The sequence below is a fragment of the Macaca mulatta genome, chromosome 5 (assembly GCF_049350105.2).
Source record: "Macaca mulatta isolate MMU2019108-1 chromosome 5, T2T-MMU8v2.0, whole genome shotgun sequence".
In the NCBI taxonomy this organism is placed as follows: Eukaryota; Metazoa; Chordata; class Mammalia; order Primates; family Cercopithecidae; genus Macaca; species Macaca mulatta.
The window spans coordinates 151,605,632-151,618,433 of record NC_133410.1 but is presented as its reverse complement, the minus strand read 5'-3'; the positions used below and the strand labels follow the sequence as shown (position 1 = coordinate 151,618,433).

The following is a 12,802-nucleotide window of genomic DNA, read 5'->3' as shown; positions in this document are numbered from 1 at the left end:
GGAGAGGGTTGCAGCACTACCTTTTAATGATCTTCAGACAGAGGCTAAAGAAATGGCATCGTGAAGAACAGTTGAACAGGAATGAGCCCGAAGGTGTCTTTATCTCAGATGCTGTGATTACTGTTGCGTTAGCCAACACCTCCACGATTGCACTGGTTCAGACAGCTCCAGGCAGGCCTCAGAAACAAGTTATTTACTTATGACATCCAGTTGGCAAGTTTTTCTCTGATCATCTTGGAATTACACAGTCTGGATAGAAAGGGAAAAATAATTGTTGAGCACTCTGAGGAACGGATTAAAGAAAAGCCTCTGAGATTTTATTTATGTACATGCACTCTTCTCTTAAGAAAACTAACAAAAAGTTAAAGGCGATAAAATTAAGACAGAAAACAAAACACCACCATGGTTTTAATATTGGATGTTACCATCTCAGTTTTAAATACTATCTGGTAAAATGATGCTAGAGGCCAACTCCAGTGAATAGGAATAACTTTTGGAGGGCAGCGCTACTGTTGTTATCCATGGGAACAGACGGCTGTTACTCTCCAAAAATTCAGATCAGTTTCATTCTCTTCTGGGGAAACAACAACAGCAGAAATTTTAGTCACCACCCTTCTGATAATACTGGAGAAATAGTGTTTTCTTGCTTATGTGTTTCCATGCCTGTGCATTTCTTCTTCACACATCTCTACTTTGTGACTCATGTTTTAAAAAATTACAGAACCTCAGGAATACAGAGATGAATGTGAAATTATGATGTCTTCTATCACATCTGCCCTCTAAGAAGTGTATCACATTGAAGCTCAAGCTGCTTTAAAATTTTAGCTCTTCCAGTAAAAATAATTGAGCTTGTAGATAGTAAATCTCACATCAAGAAATATCCTAGTATACCGAATGTATAGAGAGCAGTGTGTGTGTGTACATTTGTGTGTGCACATATGTGTAGCTCATGTGAATTTTAATAATAAACTGTATATTCCATTAGACAGTTCTGCCACTTTAAAATATAAGTACATGGTAAGTAGAAAATCTGTCATTTCTAAGCTCTGTATTTGTTGGCAATGGTTTGCATACAATAATAAAAGGTGAGGACATTTTTCCCGTGAAATTTTAGCCTCCAGATTCCCATGTCACTATGTTTATATTTTTCAATAGCTATGGCCCTTCCCAGCAGACTGGGAAGGCCTAGAGCATACCATAATGTTCATATTTAAGAAACAAATAAAAAACCCCTATTGCTGTGAAACAAAAAATAAATAAAAAATAAAAAAATGTCAATAAGGTAATTTTTTAGTGGAAGATACCAACCTTTGGATTTTATGTCTGCTCTTGTGCCACACTAGAGTTCTAACTTTTTTGCTAATATTATTTATTAATATTAACTAATTTCTTTCTTATCTCTAGTCTAGGAGGATGCTTTCATTTTTACTTTCCAGGATCAGTTTCTAAGAGCATCCATTTCCTGAGTCCTTAAGATTTAGACCTTATTAACAACTGTACTGTTAGATTGTGTCTTTTTTTCAAATTTTTTAACATTTTTTTTTAGACAGAGTTTCACTGTCACCTGGGCTGGAGTGTAGTGGTGCAATCTCAGCTCACTGCAACCTCTGACTCCCAGGTTCAAGCAATTCTAGTTCCTCAGCCTCTCAAGTAGTTGAAATTACAGGCGTACGCCACCACACCCAGCTAATTTGTTGTATTTTTAGTAGAGACAGGGTTTCGCCATGTTACCCAGGCAGGTCTCGAACTCCTGAGCTCAGGCAATCCACCTGCCTTGGCCTCTCAAAGTGTTAGGATTATAGGCGTGAGCCACCACGCCTGGCCAGATTGTCTTTAAAGCATCAAATTTCACAGGGTGAATGTTCCTTCATACATCACCCACACTCCTTTGGACAGCCACTTTTATTATTTGTTTACATGTCAGTTTCCCTATGTAGACTTTAGGCTCTTTTACTGTTGGGTTTGTGTATTGTTTATTCGTTTATTCCTTCTTGCGCCATGACGGTGTTTTGCATTTGCTTTTGCACCTTCCTGCTATTGCCCTCACTGAACTTCAGCTCCTTTCCTTTTCATCTACCTACTGGTATCTATGCATTATTTAAGGGTCATCTGAAATGTGCTGGTCTAGGAGAAACAGATTGTTTGGTTGGAATTAATCACAACTTCAACACCACTTTGCTTCATTCTCTTTCACAGCTATTTCCTTCTGCTGTGTATTTTACTTATTGATGCCTCACTCTCACCCCCAGAGACACATGCCTCCACACACTCTGCTGTAAGCTCCTTAAGGACAGGCATCCTGGTTATCCCAGCACAGGAATAGTACCTTCTTCACACATTACAGATACCTCATAAGTGTGAATTGAATGAATGACACATTTCAGTGCCTTATTAAGATCGTTTCAAAACCATCTATTCCCTGATGACTCACAAATTGATATCTCCAGCCTGGACTTGTCTTTACCTATCTTGTACTCACATATCCAAGTATCTACTTAATCCCTTGCCTTTCCAATTAGAATCACAAATTTATCATGACCAGAGAACTCTTGATTTTTTTTTTCCTCTTCCTTATCTTAAGTAAAAGTCCATTTACAGCACTGCAGTACTGTTTTCTCAGCTCACTGACAAATTTGTTTTTCTTCAAGTGAGAGAGAAGCTCATAGAAAATGGGAAGTCATTGAAGACCAACTTCATTATTTTAGCTCTTTGAACTCAGCCTTCAAATTCTGGTATGATGTGTGATGTGAAAAAAAAATTACATTAAAACCTGACTGAGTTATCCTTGCAGAATACTGATAATAGTTGTTTGCTTAGTTGGTTGGTTGGTTTACAAAATCAGATCACTTCTTGGTCACAAGTTTCCCTTGTGACCAAGGCAAATGGTTTGTAGGTACAACCATTTACAGCACTGCAGTACTCACGCCAAACCTGAGCATAAGCCTTGATTTCTCCTTTCCACATGGTATTCATGAATAAGACCTGTCAGTTCATTACCAAAATATATCTGGGTCTTACAGATTTTTACCATCTCCTTTTCCACAGCTTTGGTCCAAGCCACCATCATTTCTTACCTGGAATAGTACCACCATATTCTTTCCTGAACTACATTCAGAGCCTCCTAATTGGTCTACCTGCCTTCATTATTACTTCCCTAAAATTGGTTCTCCATACATTTGCCAGAGAAACTTCTCTAGGGTGTACATCAGATCATAACATCCCCATTTTAAAACTTCTCCAATGGCTTCTACTTAGAACTAAATGTAAATTTCTAACCACATTATCCAATGGCCCGCTTAATCTGACCCCTGAGTAACTTCTAGCTTGTCTCTCTCCTCTTTGTTCACATGGTATGGTGACATTTACCCACTTTCTGTCACTCAAACATGACCAAGAAACTTTTTCTTGTGTAGGAACTTTGTTCTTGTAATTTGAGCTCGAAATGCTTTTCTTTCAGAGCTTCCCCTTCAAGTCCTCAGAAGTCTTCCCTGACCACTTTGGATAATGAGCATCCTGTGATTTCAAATTCTCTGTAGCCCATACTGGGTGCAGGATGCATTTGTTACCTGCACTTTCCAACTAGAATGAGTTATGAGTTATCTACAATAGTACCTGCCTTAATATGTATTTATTGACTGACTAACTGCTGGACTAATGCCATCTCAGTGACAGTCTGCCGTGCTGTCTAGGCTGCCAGATCCTTTTCCTGTGGTAAGAATTGTGCCGTGTCTTGTAGCTCTCCACGCACATCACAGCCTTTTCTTATGCTTGACTGGAAGCAGAATACCACACTTGTATCACCACTGCCTCTCAGAGAATATGGCACAGATGAGTGCATGTGTTTTCTCTTTAATCCTGTAATCACTCCTCTTTCATTCTTTTTCTAATGAAATTGCTTGTTAGTTATAGGAAACTTAAATTCCTATTAGAGCCTTTTAAAACTGAGATTGGGGAATTGATGAGGCCTATAATTGGTAAAAGAAACTCTGACCTAAGGTACTTGCCTAATGAAATAATATGGTAGGAAGGCAGTGGGAATAGTTTCACTTAATAGAGGGGATGAAGATTTGATGCTCCTGGTGTCAGTTTATTAGGCAGGAAAACCAATGCAATTAATTCACTGAAAAAAATGACCTGTCAGAAAAGTTCGTCTTCTCTGTAAGCTGAGAGACTGGCTTACGTCTTCTCACAAATTACAGCCCTTTTACTTATATTAACATGATTAAATGTTTATCTTTATTCTAAAATTTTAGATAATATAACTTAATATTATACATGGAACATTGGTATTGGACCAAAGTTGCTGGCTTTACATCCAACCAAGGGAATACTTCAGGTTCTTTGGCAAACTCCTGTGACTAAGAAGTGATCTGATTTTGTAAACCAACCAACCGACTAAGCAAACAACTGTTATCAGTATTCTGCAAGGATAACTCAGTCAGTTTTTAATGTAATTTTTTTTTGACGCCACACATCATACCAGAATTTGAAGGCTGAGCTCAAAGAGCTAAAATAATGAAGTTGGTCTTCAATGACTTCCCATTTTCTATGAGCCTCTCTCTCACTTGAAGAAAAACAGATTTGTCAACGAGTAATAATACCCAATGTGTGGGTCCAAAGGTATTTGCACTTTTACTTTTATGATTTTATTTTTTATTTTTCTGAGACAGGGTCTCACTCTGTTGTGCAGGCTGGAGCACAGTGGTGGGATCTCAGCTCACTGCCACCTCTGTCTTCCTGGCTTAAGCAATCCTCCCACCTCAGCCTCCTGAGTAGCTGAGATTACAGGGGTGCACCACTACACCTGGCTAATTTTTGTATTTTAGTAGAGATGGGGTTTTACCATGTTGGCTAAGTTGGTCTTGAACTCCTGACCTCAGGTGATCCACCTGCCTCGGCCTCCCAAAATGCTGGGATTACAGGCGTGAGCCACCACACCTGGCTGGTATTTGCACTTTTAAAATAAAAATTTCTGAAAAGAACAATCACTTAAGAGTAATCATCCATAGCGGAATTTCTAAGGCAAATGTAGCTGTTTATCCTTTATGACCACAGCTTGACCTCTTCATGGTACAGCTTTATTTTCTAACAGTCAGCCATGGAATTCAATGTCTTGGCCTCCTTGAGCGCCCTGGCTGTTCTCTAAAAGCTCCATGTTCTTTCTTGCTTCTGTGACTTGCTTCTGTATATGTTGCTCTCAGTACTTGAAATGCACATCTCTTGCTATGTGCCAGCTTTGTTCTAACCACTTGACATGAATTACTTTATTAAATTCCTACAACAATGCTCTGAGGTAGATAATACAGCCAATGCCTTCACTGCCTTGTGTCATTGTGACTTAACTCTGATTTCAGTCATCTCCACGGCCATTCCTGAGGCCACTCCTATGTGTCTGGTAATATTGTGTTCAGATGGCACATCCTCTGGGAAATCTTTCTGACTGTTATGATCTCTGGGCAGAGTGTGTTGCTATCCACTTTGTGTAGCAATTACCCCCCAATATATACATTTATCTTGGTGTCTACTGCTTTGACTGGCAAATGCTTCTTTGCTGCCTGTGGTAAACTGTGAAGAGACTGAGAGCAGAGTGTTTAGTATTTATTTATTCGCTTAATTTATTGTCATTATTTTTGTATCACATGGTATAGTACTTAGTGTCTGGTAGGCACTCAGTAAATGTTAAAAAGAAGTATCACAGCTAACATAATTGATCCCTTGCTATATGTGAGGTTTGTTCTAACCACTTTACATGAATTACTTTATTAAGTCCCTACAACAATGCTTTTGAGGTAGACAACACAGCCAATGCTTCCAGTGCCCTGTGTCACTGTGACATAACTCAGATTTCAGCCATCACTATGGCAGAGAGTTTTGTGTGAGCTCAGACTTGTGCTGAGTGTCTCACTCCATGCACAAGTATCAGTCTGCCTGTTCAGGCCTTCTCTAAAGTGCAGGAAGTCACTAGATCCTTTTATGTCCTGGCACAGAAGTGAAGTGGATTTAACATTCTCAGGGCAACCTTCAACCACAGACGCACAAGAGCTGGTGGGTAAATTCTCTAGCTTCCCACCCTTTGAATGGACAGTTCTATAAGGCATTCTGTACACTCTTGGAAGTCTCAGCTGAGTCAAACTTCCATTGCTTATAGAAGCGACTTCTATAATTTACTCCTATTATAGCTCTGTCTCACTCTTGTCATTCATAACTCCTTCCAGAGACATCTCCCAAGCCAAATACCTGTGTCTGAGATCTTGTCATGTTCTATTTTTGAGAAACTCAAATAAAGATAAGTACTACTACTGTCCCCAATGTATTTGAGACAGAGGCACAGAGAGGCTAAGTTAAGTAACTTGCCTGAGACTTTACACCTGGAAAGTGAAAGAGACTGAATTTGAACTCAGATAATCTGGCTGCAGAGCCAGCCCATTCCTATCACTCTATACTCAATGAGGTTTATAACAGACGTAGGGGTCTCAAATTGTCTAATATTACCTACCTACCCTTATCATGTTTAAAACTTGTCTTGGCTGGAAGATTAAGTTTTCATATCTCTTTCCTAGTTTGGAAGCAAGGGCATCCTGCTTCTTTAGAGTTTTCTCCCTCTTTCAAATGAATTCCCACTTTTGAGCTCCAAACTGTTTTTTTTTTTTTTTTTTTTTTTTCCCAGAAGAAGAACAATCTAAAAGAGTGACAAAGCAAACAGTAAAGTATTGTAACTTCCCATTTTCAAAAGCTGCATTTTTAAAATTTCACATTGGAGGGCTTTGAATAGAGGCAGTGTGAAAAGTGGAATGAGCATTTCGATTATCGTTAAGGAAACCAGTGTCATCTGAATCGCTAACTAGTTTCATCACCTTGGGTGACTTTATTCCCCAATCTGGGCCTCTATTTTTCCTATTGTGTGAGATAAAGAGTTTGAGTTAAAGAGGGTGCTCTTACTTTTTTTAGAGTCATTAAGAATCTTCTGAACTCTATGTATATCATCTCTATTATTTCTCCTCCCACTCTACACATCCACAAGTACATGTGTTCTTCCTTGTGTAATTTCAGACGCTGGTGTCATCTGTGGACCCTCTGGGGTTAAAAATCCATGGACACAATTTCTAAACCCTATTCCAGTTCCAGCCTCCTATGGTCTTAGGTAAGGAAGCACACATTGATTTCATTTTGCTTTAGATTTTTTTTGCGAGAAAATACTTTATGGCTGGGCATAAAGGCTCATGGCTGTAATCCCAGTACTTTGGGAGAGAATCACTGTGGGAGGAGAATCACTTGAGGTCAGGGGTTCAAGACCAGCCTGGCCAACATGGTGAAACCCCGTCTCTACTGAAAATACGAAAATTAGCTGGACATGGTGGTGCACGGCTGTAATCCCAGCTACTTGGGAGGCTGAGGCAGGAGATTCACTTGAGGCAGCAGTGAGCCAAGATCATGCCACCATCGCACTTCAGCCTGGGTGAGAGAGTGAATGAGACTCCATCTAAAAAAAAAAAAAAAAAAAAAAAAAAAAAAAAAAAAAAAAAAAAGACCTTATGCTTTCTGCTGTCAGACTCAACAAAAACGAATTATTTAATGAGTCCAGGTGATTTTTAAAATAGACATTAGTGAGAAGAGACAAACATTTATATCTTACATCTTATTCTGTTGTTATTCTATGTTTGAATATTTTATTTTGCCATAACAGTGGATATGTAAATGATTAACTGATAGGCATATCGTACAAATAATGTTTGTTGTACAATATAAATAAAATTTAAAGTAATGAGAACATGATGGATAGGTATTCTGATATTTCTATTTCTGATTCCAATGTCTGTGATTAAGATGTTTATGCAGATGTTTCACTGCTCTGGACTTTTCTATAAGTTATATTGATTCAATATCTCTATTTTCTTTAGAGAGAAAAATCTCATTAAGTGAGAATCTAATGGGCTGGAAAAATTCAACAGACCAACCTCAGCTGAAGTAATATATTTATTGAGAAAAAAATAGCACCTTGTTAGCTGGAAAATAATGATACATTGACTTACATTGTCCTGTATTTGATTTAAAAAAAAAAAACACAAAAACAAACAAACAAAAAACAGAAGCTTTTTGCTGAGTTTCTTATACAAGTTTTATGAGCTGGAATTATAGCTTATAAGAGATGATCAGAAAAATAATGCTGGATTTTAGTCCATGTTTATATAAATAAAAGAAAGATGTTGGCATACTATGCTGTTAACTGGTTTTACTGATATCTCCCTTAGAAGTGACAGAAATAATGAGGTTAACAGTGAAAATCCTTACAGTTTTCTGGATCCATCCAAAGTCATTCTGTTTTGTTAATTTTATCTTCAAGCAAATTCTCTCTCACATGATTGTTAGGAGGACAGTGGGGAAATACATCTATTTTCAATTACAAGGACCACCTTCCACCTGTCTACTGTTTTTCCATTACAATCTTTCCTCTAAATGAAGTCAAAGTGGTTGGTCCAGTCTGAATTTCTGTGTTGTATTTGGAGAGAGTGTTTTGGTGCAGTCTACCGCTTGCTGTGTGGTAGAGGATAGAAACTAATGCTGGGTGTTGCATAATAAAGACATACTTAGGTGGTCACAACTCCTGTGTAATTTTATTTTGCAGAATTACACATCCACCCCTTCAGTGCCACCCCCACCCATAAGCACTTTGTAGACCTCCTTTCCCTCACCTGTGCTTCTAGATCCATACTTAACCTTTTAAAAGCTTCAATATCTTCATTGGCTTGGTAATCTCTAATTTGGGGTCATTCCATTATCAGCTTTTTTCACTGTCAGGTTACCAAGCTTTGTTGAAGAATGCCATTACGTTTTTTGGATTGAGGTCTGTGCAGCATCATGATCTCTCACCTCTGCTGTATCCTCACTGTGGCTTAATCTCTTATTTCTCTTACTTTCTAGGATATTTGTCAAAGCAATTCCACCAAATCTTTTTCACTTTTTTCAAACACTCTGATTGCACCATCCCCAGAGTAGATTATTTACTCTTTTTTTTTTTTTTTTTTTTTTTTTTTGAGACGGAGTCTGGCTCTGTCGCCCGGGCTGGAGTGCAGTGGCCGGATCTCAGCTCACTGCAAGCTCCGCCCCCCGGGTTTACGCCATTCTCCTGCCTCAGCCTCCCGAGTAGCTGGGACTACAGGCGCCCGCCGCCTTGCCCGGCTAGTTTTTTTTTTTTTTTTTTTTTTTTTTGTATTTTTTAGTAGAGACGGGGTTTCACCGTGTTCGCCAGGATGGTCTCGATCTCCTGACCTAGTGATCCGCCCGTCTCGGCCTCCCAAAGTGCTGGGATTACAGACTTGAGCCACCGCGCCCGGCCGATTATTTACTCTTAAGAGAATAAATCTCATATGTCCCTAGCCTTAATGAGTTTCATGGTTCCCTTTGTCCTTTCTAACCAAGCAAACTTTTTAGCCTCATGTTTAAGAGCCTCCATGGTCTAGCCTTAACCTCCGTGTTCTAGCATGTGTATCTGAGGATCTCCAGCCTGTTAAGGGTCTCTTGTTTTCAGAGTAGATCTTGATTAACATTAATGTCAGGAGGTGGGAGGGTGGGGTAGAGGATGGAAACTAATACTGGGTGTTGCATAATAAAGAAATCCTCAGAGATTTAGGACATTATCCTCTCTCAGAAACATCCCTGGAGGAATAATGGCTGCTATGAATTCCAATATGTTCCTAGGAGAACAGTTAGTTTCTCTTTGTTCTTGTCAAAACAAGATGGTTAGGTTCACAGGGTGGGATCTCAGTATCATTACAGCCCCAACTAAGGTTTTTTTTTTATTTGACAGTAACTATAACATCAACACCTTCTTTGATGTCAGCCCAGTATGGTGCTGTGCCAGCTATTTTCTGACAGTTGCCTTGAATTTTTTATTATTGTATAAAGCAAGAAATGACCTTTGAGGATTTCAGTATCTGTTTGATGTATGTGTTCATTCATATACTTTTCCAACTACTATTTTAAAAGTCAAGAAATGAACCTAAGAGTTTAGTGAGAAAAGAACTTCTGTTGTTTTTGGTTTGCTTGTGAGTTTTTACTTACAAAGTACAGATTAAATGCAGTTTGTATTTCAGATGTAAATTATATATTTTTATTGCATATGCATGTGTAATCTTGTCTAACACATCAAAAAGGGGAATAAAAAATATCTTGAGGATGTGATAAAACTTTTTGGAGGAAAGAAAAATTTATACTCTCATAAATTAAGTAATAAAATTAGCATTCTGTCATAACTTTTTGAACTTGAAATAAAACATCTTAAAATGAATAAGCTCAAAGAATTTTAAAGAGCAGATTGAGCTTTTAGGCAGCATCAATGAGTATGTTGAATCATTAATTTTTTACAGAATTTCCTTTCTGTTTCAATTTTATAAGAACTTAGATAATTTCATGTCTTGACTATTGACATTACTTCTTTGCTGATATTTTAAAAAAAATTTACAAAGCAAAATTTGTAATCTTGTCTTGAGAAAATTTCCTAGCCGCAGAGCTGTATGGCATAAAAATTGAACTATAGTTAAAATTGGTTCAGGCATCACTTTTACTGTGGTAGTAGACACAGCTAGCACACTGATTGGTGGTTACTAGTTTCCTACTTCCTTATGATATTATTTATTTGTTCTTTAGAAAAGTAACAAGTACAATTTGAATATATTTTTGGCTTCCAGGTTATTCCTTAAGATCTGATGTTATATTAATGTTGTAATTCTCAAGCTCAGTTTCTCTTCTCAATCATGGGTTGATTTTTCTGGTGAAACTCTTCCATCCTGTTTATTAGGACAATATATTGGTTCTTCATAATGTTCTGTTGCTTGTTTCTTGGTTTTGCATATTGTTATTTAGTGTTAAATCTAATCAAGGGGAAGATTAATTAATATCTATCAAAATATTATTTCTCTTAAATTTGCCATTTTAATTTTATCAGCAAAATGTGTTAATGACTTTTACAAAAATTATGAAAGACTTCTGTTAGTGTTAATAAGTTAACATACTTGGAGAGAGACTTAGAATATATTTAAATGTAAGCTTTTAAGCAATTTTAACAATATTATTTAAAATTGAAATAAGATAATGTAGGTGCAAGTGAGTAGAAACTGCTGCTTAGAGAAATGAAAGGACTTCTCCAAGATGACAATTGTAGTCTATTCTCGTGGCTATAACAGAATGCCTTATACTGGGTTATTTGTAAACAACAGGAATTTATTTCTCACAGTTCTGGGACATCCAGACTGAAGGCAGCAGTAGATTCGGTGTTTGGTAAGGATTGCTCTCTGCTTCCAAGATGGCGCCCTATCGCTGTGTCCTCCCATGATGGAAGGTGGGAGTGCAAAAAGAATGGACAGCTCCCTCACACCTCTTTTATAAGATCATTAATCCCATTTGTGAAGGCTCTACTCTCATGATGTAATCACCTCCTAAAGGTCCTACCTCTTAATGCTATCACATTGGCAATCAAGTTTCAACATTCAGACCATAGCAGCAATGACACAGATAGCTGCTAAGATTTCGTTCTTGTTCCGATATTGTTTCTTCCTGCTCACACATCCTCTTCAAATAAATATATGTCACACACACCACACCACATATAGAATGCTTTCTACTTCAGTGATGACGGAAGATAACATACCTGTTGCTTGTCTGTTAGAAAAGTATACTGCAGTGGATTAGATTTAAACTAACAAGACAAGGAAATTCATGGACAAATTTGGTCTGGCTTGCTGAAAAGTGCTTTTCGTGGGATTGCTTTACTGTTCAGCAATGTGTCATAAGCGAGCTTTATCCAGATGCAGTGTCATTCAGTACAGCTATTTTTACTCTTGAATAAGCTCACCTCACAGGATTATGGTGGTTCCCATAATTATACTGAAAATTTTTATCACTAAGGCGATCTGTCTTCCCAAAGTTTTTCTTCTGAACTTAGGGAAACTCTGTGCATATGTATTTGTGTGTGTGTTTGGGTTGGGGGTGCAGTTAGAGAAGTAAGGTGGGTAGGGGGATGGCTATTTCTCCACTCTAGTATTAACCAGTGTTTCCATGAGCCCTGAAGGTTCTAAGATGCTTACAAAATTTGAGGGAGTTGCAGAATGAGAGTCAGGACACATAACACAGACATGTAGAGTGCGTAGAGTGCATCAAAATGAATAAATGAGATCAAGTGTCGTGTGTGTGCATTTGGCATAACATCACAGGCAGCTCTCTCTGCCTGAGAAGATTAAGGGAAGTCAACCCCAAGTCATGGCCTCAAGTTATGCAACACATTTTTCTTTTACATCCAATTGTGTCAGGGTTTCATTTTGACTCTAGAAAATCAGAAATGATTATTTTTGGCTAGCAACCATAATCTGTCTAGTTCCTATATCCACACAGCTGGCCTTGCTGTATTTTGAGAGGTTTTGGGAATGGTTTATGCTCCACCCTTGGCTAGAATTATGTTATCTTGTCTTAAGTGTCTAAGTGTGACTGATTTGTATTTGAATATATAAAAAGTCTGGGCTGCCCCAATGTTCCCTTTTAACAGAGAATGCCTAATGTAATTTTCTTAATGTAATATCCGACAAAAAGGGCTGGCGCAATCTTTCTATTTCTGTCAATGTGTAGGAATAGAAACAAATATCACAACTGGTTGGTCAACTTAACAATGACTTTCAACTGAAGTTTTCTATCACAGGTTGAGCTTTAAAAATCTCTTACAACAATTATTGCAATGGCATCCACTGTGAACACTCTTTTTATAAAATTCAAATTTAGTAGAAAAAAATATGACTCAGTTATTTGGCAAATATTG

The 12,802-nt window shown here is 37.8% G+C and overlaps 1 protein-coding gene across 4 annotated transcripts in view; it reads left to right on the top strand.

Moving 5' to 3' along the window:
* INPP4B (inositol polyphosphate-4-phosphatase type II B) overlaps positions 1-12,802 on the top strand; it is an 813,118-nt gene that overhangs the window by 76,112 nt on the left and 724,204 nt on the right. For 2 of the 4 annotated variants that reach the window (XM_028848782.2, XM_015139257.3), the window contains exon 2: positions 7,051-7,141. The exons of the other annotated variants lie outside the window; for them this stretch is intronic. The gene's annotated coding sequence lies outside the window, so the exon portion shown is untranslated. The remainder of the gene's footprint in view (positions 1-7,050; positions 7,142-12,802) is intronic. 4 annotated transcript variants of the gene reach the window in all.